The sequence below is a fragment of the Crocodylus siamensis genome, chromosome 5, assembly GCF_052110815.1.
Source record: "Crocodylus siamensis isolate JL-2025a chromosome 5, ASM5211081v1, whole genome shotgun sequence".
Lineage (NCBI taxonomy): Eukaryota > Metazoa > Chordata > Crocodylia > Crocodylidae > Crocodylus > Crocodylus siamensis.
Window position 1 is genome coordinate 195,878,184 of NC_143399.1, and position 24,867 is coordinate 195,903,050.

At 44.8% G+C, this 24,867-nt stretch overlaps 1 pseudogene; it reads right to left on the minus strand.

The window, feature by feature from the left end:
* Positions 1-20,813: 20,813 nt before the first annotated feature.
* On the minus strand, positions 20,814-20,968 carry LOC149865098 (U2 spliceosomal RNA; annotated as a pseudogene).
* Positions 20,969-24,867: the final 3,899 nt, after the last annotated feature.

Sequence of the window (24,867 nt, forward strand, 5' to 3'; positions counted from 1 at the left end):
TTGAATATTTTCTTTTTCTGGACCACTTTCCTATTCAGAGCAGTCAAAGAGGATTGGAGATCAATGGGCTTATTACTCACGTGCTTGAAAGTTGGCAGGACTGAGGTCTAAATGGGTGTATTGTGGTTCTTCAGGATACAACATGTAAGATGGAAGTTTCTGTCCTGAGAGGCTATAAATCTTTTTTCAAGCAGGGACGGCAGCAACGTACAATTCAAATGGTGCTAGGCGTCTGACACTGTGCTGAATTACTGTAGAGCAGAAGCAACATGTGAGCATGAAAACGACCATACATTCTGTGTTTTAACGGCAATAAAATGTTGTTAAAAATAGTTATCTCCCGGTTTCTCTGATGATCCATTAGCTTCTAATGGGGTATTACAAGACAGCAGAGAATGCTGCGTGCTTTAATTTGCTCTGAGGCTAGCATCTTTCTGACGGGTATATAGCTTGGGAGATTTAAAACAAAAACATTCTATCTTCTAGTTGAGCTGTGATTGTGCAAAATGATACTTGGCAGCGGTGCTACAGTCCATTGAGTACAGCATTCTGCTTTTACCTACTATCCAGTTCCCCATAATGTCACACAGAAAGGATGACATTTTCATCTCCTAATCAGTAAAGGATGCTAAGACGAGATATTTCAGCCCAGGTAGCCTTGCTTCAGACCGTCTCCCTGAGTGGGACTTTGGTCTGTGAATGCTTCTAAGGATTTCTGTAGGACTGCCTATGGCATACTGTGCTATTCAGTGGGCATATCTGCATGTGCATTAATGCACTATTCCTACTGCAGATTGAATCTAGTACCTCCAATGTGAGGTACTAATCAAATGTACCTTGATGCACAGTACTGAAAATGCACATTTTTAAAGTGGTGCTTAATGTGCAGTAGCCTATTTTACTGTGTATTAGCATAATCACACAGGTTTATATGTGACGCTTTAATGCACAGTAAAATGGGCTACTGCGCATTAAAGCACATGTGGAGACACACCCAGTGGGCTTAAGGGTGCAGAAAACCGACCTATTCTTATTTGAGGCAAATCGATCAGAAAATCTCATCGCCAGTTGGTGAGGTGACTGACATTATTTATTCCCTTTTCTTTCCCATATTTTAACTGCTGAGGCCAATATTTTGATGACAGATTGAGAAGGGTGGAGATGACCCAATGAAGACTAAATTCCTTTACTGACAGCCATTCAGTGGAAACAAAGTAAAAAAAGAATTAAACTTGGGTAAATTTCAAAAAAACATTATAAATGAAAGGAAAAATCAACATGCTGTGACTTTTTCAACATTTTGGTTCAGTTATTTTCTTCCAGGAGAAATGGGCCATGAGTTTTACTGCTCTACTCTTCAGAACAGTATATATAGTATAGTAAAGGGAAAGTGAGCCAATTTCTATTCTGGCTCCTGTATGACCAGGACATCTGGGAACTAGGATCCAGCGTGCTCTTGTTACTGTTGGTGATATATGAATTGGAAATAATTCCTGGACATTTACATTCCATGGTAACTTTCCGAAGCTTCCTAGAACAAAGCTTACCATCATTCCTCTTTTAACTGGAACATATTTGAGAGAGGAGCTCTCCTATACCATCCTTGGAGTAGGATCATGCCCCCAATGAGTGTGGCAGAGCTGGGAGCATAGCTCAGGCATCCCTGTCACCTCTTCTGGAGTAGGCACTTCCTACAAGGCAATTCTGCCTTTAAGGAGAAGTCAGGAGGTCAGAATATTAACAGGCTGAATGCTTCTGATAGTTGAAGAATAAAATCCATCTGTACATATTATGCCTCTCTGTGGACATTCATAATTCTTTCTATAATGCAAGCAGTGTTGTTCAATCTCTATTTCTGGCTTTTAAAAAAAATCAACATGATGCTATTAGCTGGAGCATACTAGCCTCCTTAGATTTGTGGATTTTAAAGTTAGAACATATGCCAGAAGGAGGGGCAGGAATTTAATCCTATTTGAATAATAGCCAGAAGGTGAAATAGCAAAAAGATTGCCCTTTAATACAATTTGCAGTCACCTTCACCAGGAGGTTCCTTTGCTCTGCTACCCAGAATTAAGAGCAAAACTTGGCCAAGTTGTTTCAGTTCAGGAAACAGGCACAGAAACAGAGCAGGGCATGGCAGTTCCCTAAGGTACAATTGTGAGATGCACAAACCATTATTAAACTGATACCAGAAATGAACTTTTATTTTCTATCATATTTACTGTAAATTAGAAATTACTCAGTAAAATGCAATCCGTTAGGCAAAATGCATCCTGTCACTTCCAATTAACTAGCTAAGAGGTTGTTAATGAATAAATATTGACTTTTAGAGGAAATGCTTCTTAACCAGCTTCAGATCCATGTGCATGATGTTTGACAAATGATCGATACTGAGCTGGTGCGCTCATGCTAACCTGAAGGTAACTGTTCAGAAAGGATAGACATAGTGTTAAATATGTGGCACAGTGAGCAAATGTAATAATAATGCAATGAAGAGATGCCAAGATATTTTAAAACAGAGTCGAGGCATTCATCTCCTCCATAACAGATACTGTATGGCTGGAGTATTGTTGTTACAGTACAGTGGACCCTGTTACCACATCCCTTGCAGAAGGGCCAAAACTGAGGAGTAAGTGAGCCTTGCTGGGCACCCAAATCCTTCTACAGGCATCCAACTAACTTGTGCTTGCTTTTTAGAGGGCTCAAGCAATCCCAGGTCCTGTGAAGTCTGGGGGAGCTGGGGGCACTCAGTGTCTCTGCAGATGAGCAGGGGCAGATACAAAGGTGCAATGGTGCAGTCGCCTCCCACTTTGCTTTGGGTTTGCACTGAAAGCTCCCACCGCAGCCACAGAGTCACAGAGAAGTCAGGCTGGAAGGGACCTCCAGAGGTCATCTAGTCCAACCCCCTGCCTAAGGCAGGATCCTCCCTATCCAACCCCCCCCCATACAAATCTATAATCTCAACTCTTCATAAAACTGCCAGTGACCCTGACACAACACAACACAACACATAACACCCTAACCTGCCACAGACATCGTCCGATGCCTGTGCAGCGAGCTGTCCCCAGCTGCCCCCTCTGCCATTTCAGTGGCCTGGATCTGTCACTGTAGAGCAAACCACTGATTTAGATGTCTAAAATACGGATTTAAGCGAGGTTGATTTGCTTATCTTGACTGACTTCCTCTGTGAAGTGTAGCAAGAGAAAATCCAGCGATAAAACCTCCTTTCTGTCCATCAGGGCTGTTGACAGTACTATGTGGTGTAATGCAGGGGTGTCAAACTCGCATGGTCCCCCACAGGCCAGATCTGGACTATGGGGCTCCTCATGGGCTGGATTTAGACCCACCTCCAGTGGCAGGGCGAGCAGTGGTAGAGTTGTGCAAGCACTGTTTTATCTTGGGGACCTTGGGGATTAATGTAGCTGTCGCTTATCCTGAGGCTGCCAAAACACGTCTGCAGTGTGGGTCTCTACTCTGGAGCTTGGTGGCCCTCCCTCCAAATTCCTGGTCCCTCCAGGAGTCCTGTGGACTGTATCTTTGGCAATCCCTGGTATAACGCATCAGGGGTCACGCCTCTTGCGAGGCTGTAGTGGTGCCCTCAACGTGAAGGGGACTTCCAAGTCTTCCTCTTTGCAATCTTAATTTCTTCTCAGTGCACTGGTATGAAAAGCTACTTGGTTCAATGCGTTCCAGGTTCAGATTGTTCCTAAATACAAGTGTTCCCTTTGAGCTGATCGCTTCTAGAAACACAGTGATCTAGTATGAAAAATGGCAGCTGGCACTGCGTCTGCACCGTATGTTTAAAGAGTTGTTTGGGGTTTTTTTCCTGGGTTGGTTTTGTTTTTGAAGCAGCTTTCCTTGCTGAAACCCAAGCATCTCTGGCTAAGTGAGAATGATCGAGATCATAAAGTTCACACATGCCTTGCTGCTGGGCTTGTATATCTAAATGAAAACTAATCTGTCAGCTTGTTCTCCTTATGAGAGCTTCAGAAAACTTATTATTTGAAATAAACCCGGTGCTATAAAGGTTAAAAGGCATCCCATTAGGAAATATATGACCTACCTTAAACAGGCACTGTAACGCTTTTTTTCCTCAAGTATCCTGCTGACTACTTCAGGGGTGGGTATTTTTTTTTTTTTTTTATGGGAAGGGGGCCTGAAAAATGACTCTATTTGCTAAAAACACCTTGCGCTATGGTGACCCCGCCAGTGACCAAGCATTGTATCCATTTCTTCTTCCTCCTCAGGACCCGTTTCTTGCTTGACTTGAGGAACGCAGCTCACCAGAACCCTGCTTCGTGGACGCTGTGAGTCATGAAAGCATGATGACAACCTTGCAAGCATATCACCGCTGGTTGGGCTCCTCATCCACTGCACTACATGCCCATGGCTGTGCTCTGCCGTGGGCAGAGTGGTACTGTTTGGCCTCATTTCGTGAACATTTCACAGATACCCTCATCCACCCTCACTCTGGGTGCTGAATAGTGCTTGTATGCACGTATGTCTCCCTCCGAAGAGCCAGCCTGGGGCCAGCCCCTGAGCATGCGTACGAAGAGCACTCCCTGTCAAGTGGCACAGAGGTCTGAAACAGATCCGGTCCTTGCGCAGTCCCGAGTACAAACACTAATCGTGGCTCATGCAGCCAAATGTCCCCAGAACAAGAGAGGAGGAATGGGCAGGGCCTTGACCCCAGCAACAGAGCTAGATGGCTCAGAAACCACAGTCAAGCCAAAAGATAGCAAATTTTTGTGGGCTGATCACTGCCTTTGTCATTCAAATTGGGCAGGACTTGATTTGTCAAAGAGCCTCACTGAAGTCACTGGAAATGCTGGCAGAGTAAGACACTACTCACATGAGTAATGGTGGGAAGCTCTAATCCCATGATTTTTCATAATAGATCAGGAAATAATTTGTACACCACTTTGTAATACACCCGCGGACATAATATATCTATGTTGTTTCTCACTGGAAAATAGGACACAAAAAAATCAAACCATTAAATTCGTAATAGAGTAAGATATTCATTAAAATCTGCTTTCCATTGACAACCTTCACTGTGTATTAGACGGCTTCCTACAGAGATTATAATAAGGAAGTTTAGTTGTTCATTGGAAAGGGATACACACAAATATAGATTAGATTTGCACAGAAAGTCAATTGAAAGGGACCTTGACTTACAAGAAAGTATGTCACTAGATTTTCACAAATTCTAGCCCGTCATAAGACTTCAAGAATGGTAATGCTCTCCCTCCAATTGCCCTAATGTTCTGCTCTTCAGGCATAACTAGATTCATCTCACGTTCTCATTCAGGCAAAGACTAATGCTGCACAAATTATAGGAATGGATGTTGGGTGCATCAACAACAGTAAAAGCTAACAACACTGCACAGGGACCAATAAAGCTTAGATAAGAACTCCTGGTTTTCTCCCTTCTTCATTGGCAGTTAAATGTGATTTCTATTATCTCACTGTTTGCTTTAATGTTATATGGATCTTGTCAAAGCTCCATAGTCTCACCGCAGACTGTTCCACTAGAAAGAAAAGACTGTAAATTATGGTACCTCTTCCTGCTGAAATGTGTGCAAAGCCATTTTATCTGATCCGATTCGGAGACATCTTTATCATTAGCAATGAAGGAAATTCAGAAGGTTAGCAGGGTCCGATCAGCTTGTATATCAGACCAAATCTCTACTCTTCAGTACTTACCCCACACTCACATGTATCCCTTGATCTGCCCCAAATCAGATCCAGATATAATTATACCCGTTATGCCTTCTACCCCAGTGCGAAGGATTCTCAACACAATTCCTGCCCATTTTCCCTACCTTAGCAGATCACAGCCAGTTCACACCAGCTGAGGATATTGTCTGTTGGATAACAGATCTGGCAAAACTTCCGTCGGATGGAATTTACAGTCACTATGAACTTCACACATTCGGGGATTTCCATGCTACCTCAGCCCCAGAGTTTACCAAGAACAAGCTATTGTCTACAGTGGGTTTAAGTGGTACTTTTGTGTCGAAGTGAGATCGTATTCCTCCCTCATTAAGTCCCTGAGAAACCATGGGTACATCTCCATTACACAACTTCATCTTCGCCTGAAGACTAAGCCATAAAAAGATGAGAGGAGGAGGAGAAGGATTCATCCACCTTTTGATTCATGGTTTCTCAGGGACTTGAGCAGGATGGAATAGGATTACACTTAGGCACCTTATAGGTGAAATAGGATCTAGCAACGTGTGTCTGCCAGAGGGATTTCATCAGCTGGTAGAAGACAAAAGGACATTAATGGGAGGGATGGAGATAGGGGATTATCACTGGGACCTAGGAGGCAGTAGTGGGGATTGGATCTCTTGGACAGTGGAGGAGGGTGAAAGAGAGACTGAGGCTTGCTCCTTTTTAGAGGTAGCTTATCAGTCTCATGATCAAGAGACACTGGATGGTGTTAAACTGTGAACTGCAATGAGTAAAAATCCAACTTCGCTTTTGATAGATGAGTTTTCCTGAGAGAGAGCTCCCAAATGACAGAACCAAATGAAGAGAAACCCAGTTATCACACAGTCAGATTTGGGTCTAAGGAAGTAAAAAGAGCTGACTCTTTCTAACATCTGAGTCTAACATCCCAATGATAGAGCAGTAGCATAAACTGTATGATGCCAGCTTTAAAGGAGCTTTTTATGATTTCAGGTGAGAACCCGGCTATATAAAGGCAAGTTTATGTTGCTCCTCTGGCATAAAGTTACCTTGACTGGTCACTGGAAGGCATCCATGGGAAATGGGGAAATAGTGTAGACACGTTCTAGTAGCCCTTAAACCATACCCTTCCCTGCAGTGAATACAAATGCTAAAAGTATGAGTGAGGGGCAGTGTTTAGGGCATACATATGCTTTTGTTCTTCTTATGGATGATAGGAAAGTAAGGCTGGTAGGGACCTCACAAGGTCATCTGGTTCAGCCCCCTGCTCAAGGCAGGGTTGTCTCTGACTAAACCATCCCAGCCAAGTGTCTCTCCACTCTATTCTTGAAATCTTCCCAGGATGGAGATTCTGCAGGCTCCCTAGGTAGCCTGTTCCAATGCTTAACCACTCCCATTAATCAGAAAGCGATACATAATCTCAAATCTAAATTTCTTCAGATGCAGCTTGAGGCCTTTGCTCCTAGGCCTGTCCCCTATGGCCAGAGAAAAAACCATCTCCATTCTCTCTATAATCACCCTTCAGGCGTTTGAGTGTTGTCAAATCCCCCCTCAGTCTCCTCTTCTCCAGGTTAAATAACCCTAGTTCTTTCAGACTTTCCTCATAAGTCATGTTTCTTAGGCTCCTAATCTTTTTTCTTGCTCTTCACTAGACTCTTTCCAATCTATCCACATCCTTCTTGAAGTGTGGGGCCTAAAAACTGTGCAGTGCTATTTCAGGTGAGGCAGTTTTGCCAAGCATTCTCCAGTCTGTATTTGTGCATGCACATATTTCGTCCCAGGTGCAGAAATGTACACTTGTCTTTATTAAATTTCACCTGGTTAATTGCAGACCATTTCTCCAGTCTATCCCGGTCATTTTGAATCCTAGCCCTGCTCTCCAGAGTGTCTGCAACTTCACCCAACTTGGTGTCATCCACAGATTTGGTAACTGTCCGCTCAGTTCCATCATCCAAATCATTAATGAATGGGATATTTGCATCTGGCATAAATTAGGGTAGGCCTGGACTGGTTCACAGATGCATCAAGGTGTCTAACCTCACATTTTCAGCCCTCCCTGCCCCATCTTAAGCTGCAGTTGCAGATCTGGCTTCTCTATTGAAGATGAACTCACTGGTATATGAGTAGACAGAAATCAGGAGTCATTTAAAGATGCGACTCATCTGAAAACTCTAGATACCCAAATACTTGCCAAAGGCCTGAGAGATTAATTCAAGGGAATTATTTGCGTTGTAGCAAAGTGAATCTGCTCCACTGCATTTTTCTGAATTGCTTTCTCATTTGTCTTTTTCCCTAGTGATGGATGGTGGACCCTGTCTTTGCAACTCTTACATACTCCCAAGAAAGCAGAAGGCCCACTATGAAGCTGTGGTCATCACCACTTTTTAAAATGCAGACTATCTTAGAATGAGTGAAAAGTGCATCATTTGCCATTTGAGCTGATGAATGCAAGGACATGGAACTGGGGCAGCCAGAACTCGACAAAGCTGGAGTCCATCTTGCTTATACAAGCATCAGAAACAAGTGCACTGTACCAATGTTGCAGGTTGAATGGTGGCTCCTTTGGTGTGCTGAGCCAATGGATGCAGAAGAGCCTTGAGCTCCTGAAAGATTAATTTAGTTAACACCTGTGAAGTTCAGACGCAGATTTTATAGGGCATGTCCTCAGGACCTCCTTGTCTAACAGATATTTTAGGCTTCTTTACCCTGTCATGGAAGAACAAGTCGGTCTCTTGTTAACTTTTATATTGTGGTAGCACCCCCAGACCAGGTCAGGGTTCTGTTGTGTTGTGCTGTGTACCCTCCAGCCATCTCATTTATAGGGCACTTTTCATCTATATATCTCAAACTGTTTTTATCATTTTATTTTCAGTATGATTAGCTTCATTTTACACAGGGAAAATGAAGGCATGGAGAGTGAAGCAACTTGCCCATAGTAGCTCAGCAGGCTGGCAGTAGACTCAGAAAGAGAAGGCAAGCGAGTTCCCAGTCCGGTATTCTGTGCACTCGGTCACTACCTCTCTTATAATGCATGGCAGTCCCTTCACCTCGAAGCTTGCAGTCTAGAAGACAAACGTGATGACAATCAAGTAGGCTAGGATGAGTCAAGGCAACAGGAGGAAGCAAAGCAATAAGGTATGTTCGGGGAAGCATTCAGAGACTATCTTAGACTACCCTACCCGTGACAATCTAGTGGTAGTCTAGTGTAGTCTAAATCAAACTTCATCCACTGGTGGTGTTTTGACTGGTGGATGGACTAAATTAGTGGTAATTCTTGTCGACCTCTGAGATCTCTGATTTGTGAGAAATGTCAAATGACATCAAACTCTGGGGTAAAGCATCCACACCTGAGGACAGGAGGGTGATCCAGGCAGATCTTGATAGGCTCAGCAAATGGGTGGATGAGAACCTGATGGTGTTCAACACTGAAAAATGCCAGGTTCTCCACCTTGGGAGGAAAAACCTGCAGCACCCTTATAGGCTCGGTAGTGCTGTGCTGGTTAGCACTACAGATGAAAGGGACTTGGGGGTCATGGTTGACCACAAGATGAACATGAGCCTTCAGCATGATCAGGATCTGGGGGAATGTCTGTTCACCAGAACGCCGCAAGGGATGACAAGATTGAATGGTCACAAAGTGCGCCACGACTGATTCAGGCTGGACATAAGAAAGAAATTCTTTACTGTCTGAGTCCCCAGGGTTTGGAATAGCCTGCTGCTGGAGGCGGTTCAAGCACACACTTTGAATGCCTTCAAGACACATTTGGATGCTTATCTTGCTGGGATCCTATGATCCCTGCTGACTTCCTGCCCCTGGGGCAGGGGGCTGGACTCGATGATCCTCTGGGGTCCCTTCCAGCCCTAATGTCTATGAAATCTATGAGATGACTCTTTGGTATGGTGCAAGCACCTACTGTAATACTGTCAACTCTGGGACAATCTTGTGCAAAGTGACAGCCCTACTAGAAGCAGATTTTTCATAGTTTCATAGTTTGTAGGGTTGGAAGGGACCTGAGCAGATCATCTTTTGATCTCATTGTTGGTGTCCTTATGTTTGACATTGATACTAGCATTGAACAGTAGGGTTGAAAGGGACCTCAGGAGGTCATCTAGTCTGGGGTGACCAGCATGCAACACATGGGCGGCCTGTGTGGCATATAGCAGATCAGGAAGGGGACAGGCAGCTCCAGGAAGCGGAAAGCAGAGGACAAGTTCAGGCAGGAAACAGAAAACAGAGCAGCAGGTGGGACAGTGGAAGTGGAGCAGAGTGGTACACGGAGAGGGTGCACGCCTGCTGTAAAGGTTTGCCTGGCAACCCTGCTCAAGCCAGGATAGTCCCCAACTAAACCATCCAGTCATGTATCTGCCTCACCTGTTCCTAAAAACTTGCAAGGATTTCATAACTTCTCTGGGTAGCCTGTCCCAAAATTCTTCCTAATATCCAGCCTAAACTTCCTTTGCTGCAATTTGAAACTATTGTTTCTTGTCCCGTCCCCTGCAGTCACAGGGAATAGCCAGTGGCCACAAGGAGTCAGGTTTTCACAGCTGGCAATTCTGTGCAGTGTCAAAGCAGTGTTTCTCCAACTTGGATTCTCAGAGACCTTCTAACCGTATATGAGAAGAAGGACAGGGAAAGCAGAAAGAAGAGAAAAATTAAGAACAACCTCATAAACTCTCATGTTTGAGAATTGCCAGTGCCACTGTAATGACATCAAATGTTACATACAGCTCCACATAGGAAGAATCAATTCCTCTTCCACAGAGTTTATAAGCTTAGAAGCACAGCTGAGAATCCTGGCTTTAAACAGAGAGTTTTCTTAATTAACTCAAAGCATTTTCACACGCATAGCCTATATCACAGGCTTCTCTAACTGGACATACAAGACCCTAGAAAGTTTGAACAGGTGCTTAAAAATAATCTCCTGTAGTAGTCTGCCATGTGGGCGGTTGGGGTGGAGTAGCATCACAAGCAAAGCAGAACAGCTTGTGCTCCAGAGCAAAACAAACGGGATTTAACAAGATAAGATTTATCAACATCCACCAGAAGAAAATATCAAGAGAGCCATGGCGTAACGTTTCCCTTGATTGCTTAAGCATGCCAAATCTTTTCTGTGGCCTTTTCCTAGTCTAACCAGAGTTTTCTGGAGGTCTCTCATTTCACCAGCACCACTCACAACAAGCAGTGGAACTGCTTGCCTCAATATTTCAAGTATCCTGGAAACCTGGAGGGGGCCTTGGTGTCTCCTAATTGGCAACTGCTGCACCTGTGGCTTTCAGTTAGTCACAGCTGGGCTAGCGAAGGTCTAATGGCTGCAACCAGCCAGCCAGGAAATACCTAGATTTATTCCCTCCTTGGATACAGCTACTGCGTCAGGTAAGGGGGAACAAGCAGAATGAAAGCTGTGTAAGATCTTCTTGGACTCTCCTAAACTTTTTTCCTTTGTTTCTGGTTAGTTTTGTGATGTCTGATGAGCTAATAAATCACAGGATAGGGATGTAAACTTGAACCTTGTAGAGATTTTCAAAGAAAAAAATGACTGCCCATTTCTTAACAGGCTGCCTGGGCATTGGGCTTATTTGTAGCAGGACCCTTATGAAAAAAATTGTGCAGAATACCAGATTTGTTAACTAAAGAAGAAAACATTGCCTTGAGTTTTACAGTGGAGAAAGGGGGGTGTTCTCACCGTTCCCTAAGAAAGTCCTTTAGGCAGAGCGTTAAGTAGGAAGAGGGGACAAGGTGTTGACTTCATTCCCTGTTAACTTGACTTTCCTGGATAAGTGCAAAAGGAAGGGCAACACGTACCCAGCTGAAGCAGACACGCTGGCCAGGCTCCTGGATTGGTTTTGGACTTGAGAGATGTTGCCTGTGTGGTTCCCTTTTTAGGGAGAGGTGCATGTGTGGAGCTCTGTGCTTAGTTGGCAGGGGCAGGGATAGGCTCTGCTTTTTGTGGAGTCTGGTTGTACCTTTGCTTAGTCTTTTGTTTCTCTCCGTCCTTTAAGTAGGTTGTCAAGTGAGTAGCTCTGAAGTCCAGGTCTGTGATAAGAATAAAACTTTTGCTATTAACTGGTTCCCTTCAAAGAGCTTTAGGGATACTGTGGTTATGTAGTGCTGCTGTCTTCACTTTGCCTTTTTTTCTAGTATTTTGTCCAGTTTGTGTGTTGTCCAACACAATCCCAACTCACTTGCTTGGGAGATTATTCCACAGTCCAGATCTGGACGCGTTCTCCCAGGCTGAGCTCAAATCCAGTATGTGATATTTAAAATTGTGCGTGTGAGGGGTGGGGGATGAAAGAGAGAGCGGCAAAGAATGGAGAGTGGGGGTTATCTTTAGAGCTGTGCATTGGGGGTCGGCTGACGACCTGCTTCTTACTCTGCATATTCTGAAATGCATAGCGGAGTCAAAGAAATCTTAATCACAGAAGCTACTGGGAGCCTTACAGATCCATGTGCTAGCTAGCAGTGGTTTTCAACCTTTTTTGTACCAGGACCCATTTGTAGATATTAGTGGCCAACCTCAACCCTGTGCTCCTCACTCCTGACCTGCTGCCCCCTGCTCCTAGGCCTTAGCCCCCCCAGTGTGTGGGATGGGGGGCCCAAAGCAGCCTCTTGTATGCTGGAACTTTGCCAGCCTGCAAGGGAAAAGCCACAGTTTCCCATGTTTTTCTCTTTCAAAGCAGAAGCCATTTTTAAAATTTGTTCATCACCCTCTTATATATTCTTCCAACCCACTTTTGGGTCATGACCCATGGGTTGAGAAACGCTGCACTAGAGTTTATCCAGTGTCAGTAGGTATGTCAGAGATTGCTCCTGTAAAAGATGCAAACAATGCAGCTGCTGAAAGGCATCTTAGCGCCCATTCCGCTTCCTGCATAGAAACTAAGCGTCTCTCGAAGGTATCGGACGCATCTTGTTATCCTGAGCCGCGTTTCTCTAGTATGCTCTGTTGCATTATGCCAGGAACCGACATAACATGAGGTAATTGGATTTGAGATGACATAATCCACCAAGCACAGAGCATGTGACAGATGAAAGAACTTTCCCTGAGGCGAACAGAAATCACCAGGATTTTACAATACCTGCAAGGAGAGATTGTTTTAATTATCTACCCCTGATTATCGGAGATGCTATGTACATCTCTAACTGAATAATCTAAATGTGGAGTTTGTCAGTGCCGTGATGCTAAGTTGGAAGCAAAATCAAAATCCTAAATCCACGGTATCTGACAACATGCAAAAATAGCAGCCATTTAGATGCAGTGAAGTGTGCCCTTCTGCACCACGTGAAACGCGCGTTTCTCCAAGTTCTTCCGGTCCAGGCTGTGTCTTCCTCTTGCTGCGTGTTTGGAGCCATGCTTATCCTTGCCTGTTTGTGTTACAGATCATTCCAGGAGGGTTTGGATTTGCAATACCCTGGCTGAATTTCATGGTTGTTTGCAAGTACAGAAATCGGAGGACGGCTCCTTCCGGATCCCTGCTTAGTCTCTGATGCTGTCTTAAGCTCCTCTTGCACTTTTGTGATCCTTTTGTGATGAGCATGAGTACGCTTGGTTGTTTGAAAGGAAGAGCATCTTTCATTGAATCACAAGCACTAGTATTTGTGCAGTGTGAGGGATGTGCCTTCATTGTCTGCTACCTGGGAGCTAACCAGGCCCAATGATGCTCAGCTTGTGAGTTTTCAAGATGCTGTAAGCAGAGGTGGTCCCGTCATGGTTCCCCACCTCAGTTGCATGTATCTTGCTTTGAGCCAAAGCAAGCTGCATGTCTGTCTTAGCCTTGAACGTCCTTCACTTGGGTTTGAAAGAGATGCTGCATGTTGTTGTAAGCTGTGTCCTTTCTGGTGCCTTAATATAAATCTCTGCCCCGTTTCTTAAAAGCCAGCTCAGCCACATGAACTAGGCTTTATTTTATGAGGCTCATTATTTTTATATTGATGTTCATTTTCTGAAAATAGTGTGAAAGCTAAATGTGTACAGCTCCCTAGACGTTTTAACAAAATCATATTTCATTTGCAGTATTGATCGCCTATCTATAAGGCGATATACGGCCATGAGTTAATGTTAACAGTGCACTATGTTAACTGAGGTAATGTAGTGAAAAACAAAAAATGAGACTTGGGCTCATTCTACTTTTTGCTGCAGTGTGTGACCCTCTAGCTGTGTTTTATTGCTCCTTCTGGGTGTTAGCTAATCACAAAGACAACCTATAACTGTTTCCCTTAATGGGTGATAAGCAAAATCAGCCAAAGGTCATGGTTGCTAGCACAGAAGTGGGATATAAACTATCTCTCTCTCTGTTTGCTGGTGGATGCCTTTTTACATTGGTTCTGTAAGTACAGAAGCAGCCGGGCAGCAGATTCATGGACAGCAGTGTAACTAATGCAGGGTGACTGGGGCAGCAGCCCTCGGCACTGACTTGAGGTGGTGGTGTGGAAAAATATAAGTTGTTGCCCAGACATGCATGGCAGCTAGAAGTTGCCCCTGCCTCTGTCTTTCCCAGCTGCCTTGTTAAGCCTCTGCTCATGGATAGGTAAATACAGAAGTACCCAAAAGTAGGTAATGATGGAACAACTCTCAAATTCCACCTGCCCTGCAGCAGGGGTTGGGTCTCCTTACAAGAACTCAGGCTGGTTCATGAGCTTTCACCCAGCAAGCGAACTTTTATGGCTGGTACAGATGTATGTGGCTCCAGGACAGTAAGTTAGCATGCAGCATCTTTATTGCTATTGAACATGTGCAAATGAGGACAGGAGCAAAACCCTGGTCCACACAGCTGCTGCTGACCACAGAGGCATCAACTCCCATTTTCAATCCCCAGCATCTACCCCAGGCATTTAATATGAAGTCTAAGTTGCTGGGTATAGTTATTTTAATTTTGGCTCTTTAAGGCAAATATTTGTGGTATTTGCAGGGGGAAACTGAGGCAGAGGGGAAGTAGTAGCTCCTTGTGGTATGCTGGCGGAAGTGGGACTAGAACCCAGGATCCTCGCCTCCCTGTCAAGGTTCTTAAATCCTGGACTGTGGTGTTTCTGTAAAACAGTCCGTTCTTATGAGGAATCAGTGGATAAGACCCTGAACACTCGCAATGGATGATCCAGTGGTTGGGAACCTGGCCGGGGTTTAATTCCCTTCCTGCCACAGACTTCCTGTGTGTGACCTCCAGCAAGCCATTTAGGGCTAGATCTACCAAAACACTGAAGCAAGCCTTAGGGTAGCATTTTGGCATCCACATCCAAAATTTTGATTCTCAAGACTGTTGTGTTCAATAAACACACACATGCATAAATGAGAAAAACTAAATGATGAACTCGGTTGTGGAGCAGTAAGCAACCTCTGCGGACTCTGTCTCTTCCTCACCAATTCACAGCTACTATCTTCCAGAAGATATAATTATAGATAAGAAACCAAATCATGCACTAAAAATCAAACCTCTACTGTAACGTATTTTAATTTATTTTAAAAAATGTTTTATCCAGATTTATGTTTTTTTGAGTAGCATATGTAGAGGCGATTGTATAACAGCTCAAAATAAAGTTTTACTCTTGTATAGTGTGTGTGTGTGGGAGGGTGGGTGCTCTGTGCATGTGCAGGCCTGCCCATGTGCCAGGTCTTGGGAACTGGCTGGGGGTGGTGGGAGCGGAGGGGGCCATATTTTGTCAACCCCTGAGCTATAACTTTTATCACTACAAAGACCATTGCTTGTTTGGTGCCTACAGTAGGTAGTATCTTGGTGTTTGGCTTAGAGGCTTAGCAACACATCTCCACCCCCAGGGCAGCCATGTGGTGCTAAGGACAGTGGCAGCGCTATCAGCTGCCGCTGTGGCAATGGCTGCTTTTGTGCCCCCTGCTCCCTCAAAGGCAGCGCCTGGGGCTACTGCCCCAGTGCTCCCCTCTCCCCCCAGTTATGCTACTGGTTTGACCTTATATTTCCTCAGCCATCTGAGTGGGGTAATGGGGGCAAGGAGATGCATTCCTGCCTCAGACTAACCTATGGCTTAGATATGAGAGCATGCTCCTGGGAGGTGGAAGTCCTATTCCCTTGGGGCTAAGGGAACACGCACAGCAAGGGGTGGCAAAGCCTTGACTGTTTTTTTGAAAGAAAGGGCCAATCCCCAGCAGGTTGAGAGAGTGGAGGCTGCTGAGCTGAGTGGAGGCACGTGCCCCCCTGTACTGCACAGTAAGGTGCGTAAGGGTTGTCTGCAAGACAGACCCCTTTCCTCAACGGTTCCTGTTGGGTAGCTTAGACGCTTCCCCGCTGCCCTGTCCCACCATTGCATGTTGTCTGTTGAGACTCCTGTTCAAGGTGCCTAACTCTCTCGGTTTAGTGCAGAAGGAGCTTAGGGGTGTCTCAAGGCACTGGATTCAACTGCAGGAGCTAGGCATCTCCATCCCTCAACTCTCCTTCTTTAAAATAGGATAATAACCCTTCCCTCCTTGTGAGGAGAAATTGTGAGGTGGTTGGATACCTCGGTAGTGGAGCCAGATGAATATCTTAAGATAGCTGACTTCTTATGCAACACATCTGCTCCTCTCAGTTGTTTTCCAGAAAAAGATTTGCTGTTCACTAAGGAAGCACAAGAAGACAGGCAGCACATGGAAGCTAATGCACTGAGACCTAGTTAAGCTAGTTTTCTATATTCATCCTATGTTATTGGGCAGCTGGTTAAAACAATGGCACTGCTTGGTAAAAACGCCTTTTCTCTGGTTCCACAGAGCCTGGCTGGAGAAGTCGGAAGCGGCCTGCCGCACGTCTCGCCCTCTGGCACCAGCCCCCGGGGCTCTCTGCTGCTTTTGCCTACTCACCCTGCACCACCCAGGTGGCCAAAATTTCACGACACACCTGGTGCGTGCTGACAACCCCTGTTACAGACTCCCCCTTCTCCAGAGGTTATAGCTGGTTAATCCTGATTGGTGCTTACTGCTATTTCATTAAGAAGCAGGAGTTCTCTGTCTGCCCCCGGTCTCATGCCTGTTGCCCTTGGGGGGCTTTGATCTTTCCATCCAGCAATGTGACTTCTGTTTTCTACACTCCCCTCAAAAAGTCTCCCGCTTCCCTTCCCTGGAGGATGCTGTTGGAGCCAGGGTTCACACCCCTTGTTCCTCAGCGTCTTCCTTTTGGTTACTCTTCTGATGTGGGTTTTTTCATCGCAGCATCTAGGCACTTTCTCTGAGGGCTTCCCTACATCAGAACAGTCAGGACAATTAATTCAAATTAACTGGTGAAGTGGATTAATTAAACTGTGTTAAATTAAACCCCTGTGTGGATGTTTTTATTCAGGCCTAGATTAACACCAATTTGGTTCAGTTTACTTTGGAAGTGAACTATGCTGAGTAAAATAGGGACCCTTCAGTTTTGAATAGGATTGCCCTCACAAGGGTTGAATGTGGTTTAAAGTGTCCACTCTGTATTCATGCCATTAGCTAATTTGCTTAGCTGTGCCAGCAAAACTTGTAATGTAGTCTGTTGAGTAGGGGTGTGAAAAGATCACCTGATCACCCCTTTCCCTGCCTGGCCTAGCTACATTGACAAAATTTCTGATGTAGCACAGCTATGCAGCCAGAAGGGCAGACTTTTGTTGACTTGCTTTGTTAATCTTAGAAGTAGTATAACTGTGTTGGCAAAAAACTCTTCCTATTGGAAAATGCTGTTTCTACTACGGGTTGTGCCGAGGCTCCGTAGTGGAGATAAGCCACCCAGTGCCATAGCAAGGTGGGAACGAGCAGGGCGACCGTCCCGGGCAGCAAAGTGAAGGGGCACCAACAGGTGCTGCCCAGCCAGGGCAGGACACAGGACGGGGCTGCGAACGGCTCATTTGGAGGGGTGCAGGGACAGGAGGAGGGCAGCTCCTGCCGCTGCCTGAACTCCCAGGCAAGCATGGGGGGAGGGCGTGTGCCCTGGATCTGTGCACCGGCTGAGAGCAGGCTGCCTCTGCGGGGTTTGCCCTGGGTGCTAAACGTCCTTGCCATGGTACTGAAGCCAAGCAGATCGACCCTTACAGCTGCTTAGGCTAGAGGTCCTCCTTGATGGTTCTCTTAGTCTCTGCTGTGGGGGCTTCTTTCTGTTCCCAGAGAGGAGAGACCAGATCTTGCTAGTGCACAATACAAGGGCCTGACAAGCAGAGAAGAAGCAGGGGCCAAGGGAGGAAAAAGAGCCAGGTTGGTGGACTCTCAGGTGGTGTAAGTAACTCTCTTTAGACCAGCAGGGTCCCTTTGGATGTAGGGGTGGTCAAGAAGTGGCATTCTTCCCCACCACAGCAAGGGAGCCCTTCCTTTGCTTTACCTGTCTGCCCACACTGCTAACTGTGGAGACCCTTGTAATGCTGGCGAGAGAGATTGGGATCGTGGCCCTTTCAGCGTCAAGCATTCCTATAGGACGTCATCAATTACTCGCACAGCATAAGCACTAGTAAAGACTGTCAAGCACTCTTTCACTTGCATCCTAATTTAATGCCTTGGATGCCAGTTTTCTCATGCATTCCCCTTCATCTCAAGCTCTGGGGAGAAAACTAAAATCAACCACAGATTACTCAAACCTGCTGAGTGTGCCTTCAAGACCAGGGTATATATTCTCCCCTCAATGCATGTGCATAGCTCCCATTAATGTTAATGGGAGTCATGTGCTTATATCTGCAGGAGGCAATTCCCTAGTGTCTGACATCTCATCTTATCATTTACGATTCTGAAATGACCGGCAAACAGTTTGGGCCCAACTTGCTATAGCTCATCTGAGTGAAACGAACACCAATAAACTGTTGTGGGTGCCATGATTGCATGGAGCAGCAGGTTTTCCTTTCCGTCCATGGAAGAAACAGTTAGGCCCCAGTGCATCTTTTGTGATTTGAGGGTGTATACAGACCGTTGAAGATTTTTTTTCCGGTGCTGTTTTTATTGATCTTAAGCTTCCAACTGCTTCTGCACCTATATAGGGAGTTACTCCTCTTGCACTACCACAGATGAAAGAGTCCTTCACATAGCAACAGTTCTCAAATATTTATGGGATAATATACATGCCAAGGAAGAAGAGCAGAGGGGTGCCACTAGCTGCAATAGGCCACAATTAAGAGGGGAAATCTAAGTTGCATATTAGGTAAAACTTGTACACGGGACATCCTTCAGGTGGAGAAATAGTCTGCTAAGGGGAGCGGAAGGAATCCATTACTTGGGGTATTTCAAACTTGATCAGACTCTGCATTCGGGGAAAAATGTCCTAGGAGGGGCTGCTTTTCAACTGGAAGGATTCTCCTTAGAACAATTTCAAGCAAAGATCTGGTGGATTCTCTGGGCACAGGCTGGCAGATTGTGTGACTGGACAATTAACACCTCCCCCCACCTCTTGGAGCAGACCTGGGAAATGGGTATAAAGATCTCCATTTTACAGATGGGCAAAATGAATGGATACTGAGCATGTGGGACTGACCCAGGGCATTTCGATGCGGGATGGAACCGGGAAGTAAATAATACAGAGGTCCCGATTCCCAGTGCTCTGTTCTACCTACTGGAGAGCGTGTCGGCAAGATACGCTGGCCTAATTCATAAGAAGACTAGTCTCTGAGCACGGCATCAACATGGTATAACAGGAAGGCTTACAGTGCACTGTTTAAAGGTATGATCACAGTTCTAATTAAAATGTTGCAATGATTTTATCTGTTGCTTACACCTGAACCTGAACTTCAATTTTATCAAGAAAGACTTAAAAGAACATGCCTCAAAATAGCCTACTGTTTTGACAGGAAGACAGGAATCTGTTCGTGAAATGAGGGCACTCTGCACTAATTTGCTTGTACTAACTGCTCTTCTTACACCCATGCACAAGACTTGGTTTCTTTCCCCCTCATAAATATTTTCTTCCTGACAAACTTGGTTGGATCTCCTTTAACTACTTGGTTCAGGATTCACAGGAGAAACTTCATTCTGCCGGCTTCACTCAAGGGAATTTTGCCTTAGTGAAGCCTGCTGGATTGGGCTCAAAGTGAGTGTGTTTGGGCCCGTTCCATTTTTAAGGCAGTCAGATGCAGAGCAGCGTGACACTCTTCTTGCAGTGGCTGTCTTTCTTTTCTGTGTTTGTGCAGTGTCTAGCACAATGGAGGCTAGGTCTCTAAAACCTGTGCCTATGCTTTTCATCGGCTTTAAGGCCGGGGACTGTTGTTGCACTCCGGTTTGACCTCTTGTTGAGAGAGTCTGTCTCTCTTGGCAGCCTGATGCTTGTACCTGAGAACAGTGCACTGAAACCGTCCCTACAGGGTGGCTGGATCTCTTCCCTGAGTCCAGGACACTAGCTGGGGCAATGTGGAATGGCAGCACGCTTGGGGCAGTGCTCCTTGTCCAGGTGAGGGTTTGATTGAACTGACACAGTTTTATACCCTAAGGGTATCAGGGAGAATTTATTTATAGATCATGGCATCCGTGACCTTTCTCATCTCCCTATTGCTTCTGTAAGTCTGCTCTAATCTCCTTACACAAGGCTGTATGAGCCGGGTGGGGGGGGTCTGCCCAAGCAGGCCAGCTCAAATAAAGCTCTGAGCCCTGCAGTATGGAAAATCCAGGGTCTCAATATTGACTGCGTAGGAATTGACCTGAGTGAAGATATCAATTAGCAACTGAACGATGAAGTGGATTAAAAGGGAGGTTGATTCCTCACCTGCCACCCTTACATACCCTTGACCCAACTGCCAGCTGTCATGGGGGTGTGATTAATAGCATTGCATTGAACTCCATGGGTTATTGGGAGTTGTGCTTGAGTAAGTGTTGAGGGAGACTTCAGTAAGTCTTTTCTGCACTGGGACAGCCTCCAAGCAGAGGTGACCTCCAGCCCTCATCTCTGCTGTAGGGCTGCCGGGGATCATTTTGGCCGAATGTCTGCTTTCAGATGCACCTCTATTCTATTTTTTCAGTGCTTCAAGGAGAATTGTAGTTGTCCTGTGGCTTGGCTTCAGCCTTACTCCACCCTGTCTCCCTTCCCACACTGTGTAACCTGCAGTGTGCTGTAGGATGGGGTGAGTGCTGAGGTGGAGCAGAATTAGGTCTGTGCTTCCTGCAATGGGGGAATTCACAACAGGAGCTAGAGACATAGTTGAGTTGTTCTGTCCTGCTTGGTAATGGTGGTTTTTTTTTTTTTTTTCCCTGTTTTTTTGCACCGGTCCTGGAAGCACTGCAATACCAGGTCAATGCATGGAGTGGATGGAGCACGCTCCGGTTCCACCACCCAATACCAAAAAGAATCTGCTCAATATAGACCTCCTATGGAGGACATATCAGAGACAATTACCCTGGGGAGCTCGCCTACGTGGTCATGCTGCTTCCCCTGCCAGGTAAGTAAATGAGTATGGGGTAGTGGCAATGGCCAGGTCACTGGCACTGGTGGTGGCACTGGGGTGGCAGTGGCTGCTATTTGGGGCTCCCTTTTAAGTCAGCTGTTGGGACCAGTGCCCTGGTCTCAGCTCCTAGTTGTGCTACTGACAGGGGCTATGTGGTCATGGCATCCCAGACTAGGAGGTCATCTGCTTGGGAATGGGCAGCTGGGATCAAAGGTCTTGAGACCTATTTTCTTTTGTAAGGCTGAAAGTTCAGTGAACTTTGAAGGCTAGATGTATTCTGCTTTAGGCATCTTCATGTTCTGCATTGAGTTAAGCTCTGTCCTGCTAGCCCAGCAATGCAAGGGTGCAATTCTACAAAGGCATGGTTGTTTTTTTTTCCCTCTGTCTCCTTGGGGTTTTCACTGGGTCACTATGGCCACAGGTCTTAAATTTAGCAACCAAGCAACACTTAATAATAACAGAAGCATTAAATCTCCTCTCGTGCTTCCAGGCTGATGCTCCACTTTTTATTGTCTACATGAATCCGTAATTATTAACTCCAAGCAACATTTCATTGGCCAATAAATGTTAGTTATGGTATATTTGGTAGCTTTATGAAATGTAATTAATGCTGAAATGGTATGCAATATTCAGGAGCTCCAAAGCTAGTAGATGAACCTTTTATCAGTGTGGACATTTAATTCATTTTAACAGCCAAGGCATAAACAAATAACAATATTGAATCTTTGTACTGGACCATATTCATCCGGTTATTTTCCTGGTAGGTTTTTTTTTCAAATGTTTTCCTTATGTGACTTCAGGAGCTGGGGGCTTATAGTAAATGGATCATAGTCAACTATGAGGTCCTAATTCAGGTCATTCTCCCTTTACAATATCCCGTGGACTATTTATTACTGTTCGTTATGTTGCAGGGGAAATAGAAATCTTTATCAACATCAGAAACTCCTCCTTAAGAGTCTTAGAAATGCTTTGTGGATGTAGCTGGAACCTTCTGTTGTGGAAAAAAATGTTGTTAGATGAATTCAGCAGCCACTTCCCCCCTCCTCCCCCAAGCTAAGATTTTATTCAGTTTTTTCTTCTCTCTGAAAAACTTCATTTAATTCAGCACACAATATTCTAGTCAGCCTGCAAAAAAAAGAAAAGAGAACCATTTGGGGCACTTGTCCAAAAAAAGAAAGGAAACGAAGGAGAGCAGCTGCTGTTGTGTTCTTTCTTATCCAGCATTTCAAAGGTTAGCACACTCATCTAGAGTTGGGAGACCCCAATTTAACTCCCTCCTCTGCCTGAAGGGTCTTGAATCCATATCTTCCACTGCAACAGCTCCATAACCACCAGCCAGGAAACCCTGGCAGTTGCTCTCTCCATTTGGTGCTGTTCCAGGTTGTACAATAAAAACTACCTGGAGCAGGGGCTGAAACACAGGCATCTTATCTCGTAGAGGAATGTGCTTACCACCAGGTTGGAGGGTCATCTGCTCTCTCTCTGTCTCAGTAAATATTGAAGTGTTTTATATAAAATGGAGCAGCTCTAGGGGGAGCTGGTGAGAACGTTCTGCCTCGAGCATAAGAAATTTTGCCTGTCAGGTTGATAGTTCTGTCATTCAGGTGGAACATTGCTCTTATGGGAGCCCATGACTGCTAGGTATAAGCAGACAGGGTTCTTTGGGTGAATTCATTATCTTTTATTAGACCAATTAAAATAGTTGAAAAAATCTTCTTTGCAAGCTTTCACTTACAAATATCCTTAGTTAGGCTAAGGAAGTGTCTGCAGCTGGCCTGTGCTCTTTCTGGGGTATCAGACATTAGACAGGTTATAATGTGTCATAAATTCAATGTCTATATTCAGGCCATGATGTTTGCTTGTTTGTTTGTATCCAGTAGGCTGATGAAGTGAAGTTCATAGGCTTGTCTGCAAAAGGTGTTTTGTAATAAATAAAGGTGGACTCTTGGCCTGTGGAAGACAGTTTCCATGAAGGGTTTTTTCTTTGTGGAGTCATTTTTAGATTCAGACCTATTGTCCATCAAAACTCTGCTAACTAGGCATAGACAAACCCCTTTAAAGAGGCAGGCTACTCTGTGGTAGGGCAACAGGTCCTTCCAAGTCACAATGGCATAAGCTATGGGTATGTACTTGTGCAAAGCTGGTGTAAAAGAAAAACCAGGCCCCTGGAATCAGTGGAGAAGACTGAGTCATGCATTTGGAGAAAGTAGTGTTGGGAAACCATTTAGAGGTGAGAGCATTACAGACCTTGAAGGATTTAGTCTCTCGGTGCAGATTGACTGGGGAAAGGGGAATTCACCCCCACTCTGGATTTTCCATGATTTATATTTTCTTTCATTGACTTCCGAGGTCTTGCAATGTTTGAAAACTGAAGGCTGCATTGTCTTAACTTTGCATTTGTAGGATACACACATTGCCGGGTTATAAATCCTTCTGCGCACAGCACGCTTCTAAGGCCTAATTATTTTGTCACTGATAGGGTCTGGAGCGGGAGTGTATGTGGTACAATGCTCTGCTGGCCCTGAGTTCAGATGGCATTCATAGAGGCATTTTATCAGTCAATTTCATGAGACGTTAATTAATGAGATACTTCAATTAGATCTCTTTCTGTCACTAGGAAGGAATTATTCTTCATGGTCAAGATTACATCATCTTAATTAGTCCCTCTCCAAGTAATTTGCTTCTTTTCAAGCCCTAAAGAAGGGTACATTCATTATAGATAATTAATATTCAAGTTAATTGACTGTACCCTACAATTCATGGAGCCCCTTTGCCTAACTAGAAAATCTGTTTCAAAGAGAAGGTCTGTTAAAGTTGCACTGCAGCTTTATGTAGGGCTTTTCAGTCATCCGGGGGACTAAATTATAATTATCAGCCCCAGGCCTGCCTCAGCCACTCCAGTTAATATTCACAATAGAGTGCCCATTCTGAACAAATGCTGTATAAATACAAAAGTTGAGACCAGAAGGTTAGACCAAACCACTTGTATTTATGTACACACTATGTTGAGACTGCACAGAGAAGAGATTTTTGTTAATGTACCCTCACGTTCTTCACTGTAGGATTATGTTGATTTGACCATTTCGGTTTCAAAAAGACATTTTCCTTCTAGGCAGGAGTAACAGACACTCGAACCCAAAATGTTCTGTTTGTGTGTTCTGATTTTTTTTCTCTTGAAAAGGAAGGTCATACTTCTACAATCAGTGTTTCCTTTAACACTACCAGCAATTCACAGAGCTGCCCTAATCGTCATAGTTAATGTAATAGGCACTTTCTTTATGCTGTAAACTAATGGCATTGCATTGTCTTAGCACTTTGCCCTATACATATGTGCCTTGCCTATTCTATGTACTTGATATCGTCAAAAATGATTGTGAGGTTTGGTGCCTTGTTTGAGACTACAAGTGAAGCTGATTTCGAAGGGGTGCCCAGAATAGTGGTTCTCAACCTCTTTAGATTCACTCCCCCCCCATAACTTCTGTGAATTAAGCAGCACCCCATCTCAAAAACTAATTTATTATAGTGCTTACCTCCTTGCAGAGGGGGTGGGTAGTGGGGTGAGGTGAGTGACTAGGCAGGGATGAGCCTGAGCTTATTTCCTCATGCCTTGGGGCACCCTGGTTGAGAATCGCCAGCCTAGCCCACACTTCTTGAGAACCAGATGCATTTTGGGTGCTTCAAGCTGAGCACCCAAACTTATTTTGGTCACTTTGGGAAAATATCAGCTTTTAGATTTATACCTTAGTAAGCCTTACAAGCTAGTAAAATCACAGCTATAATTTAGATAGATATAAACAGAGGGAATTCCTCATTAAGCCATTGAGTTACAGTGGCTTTCACCAACAGTTCTATTTGACTCATTG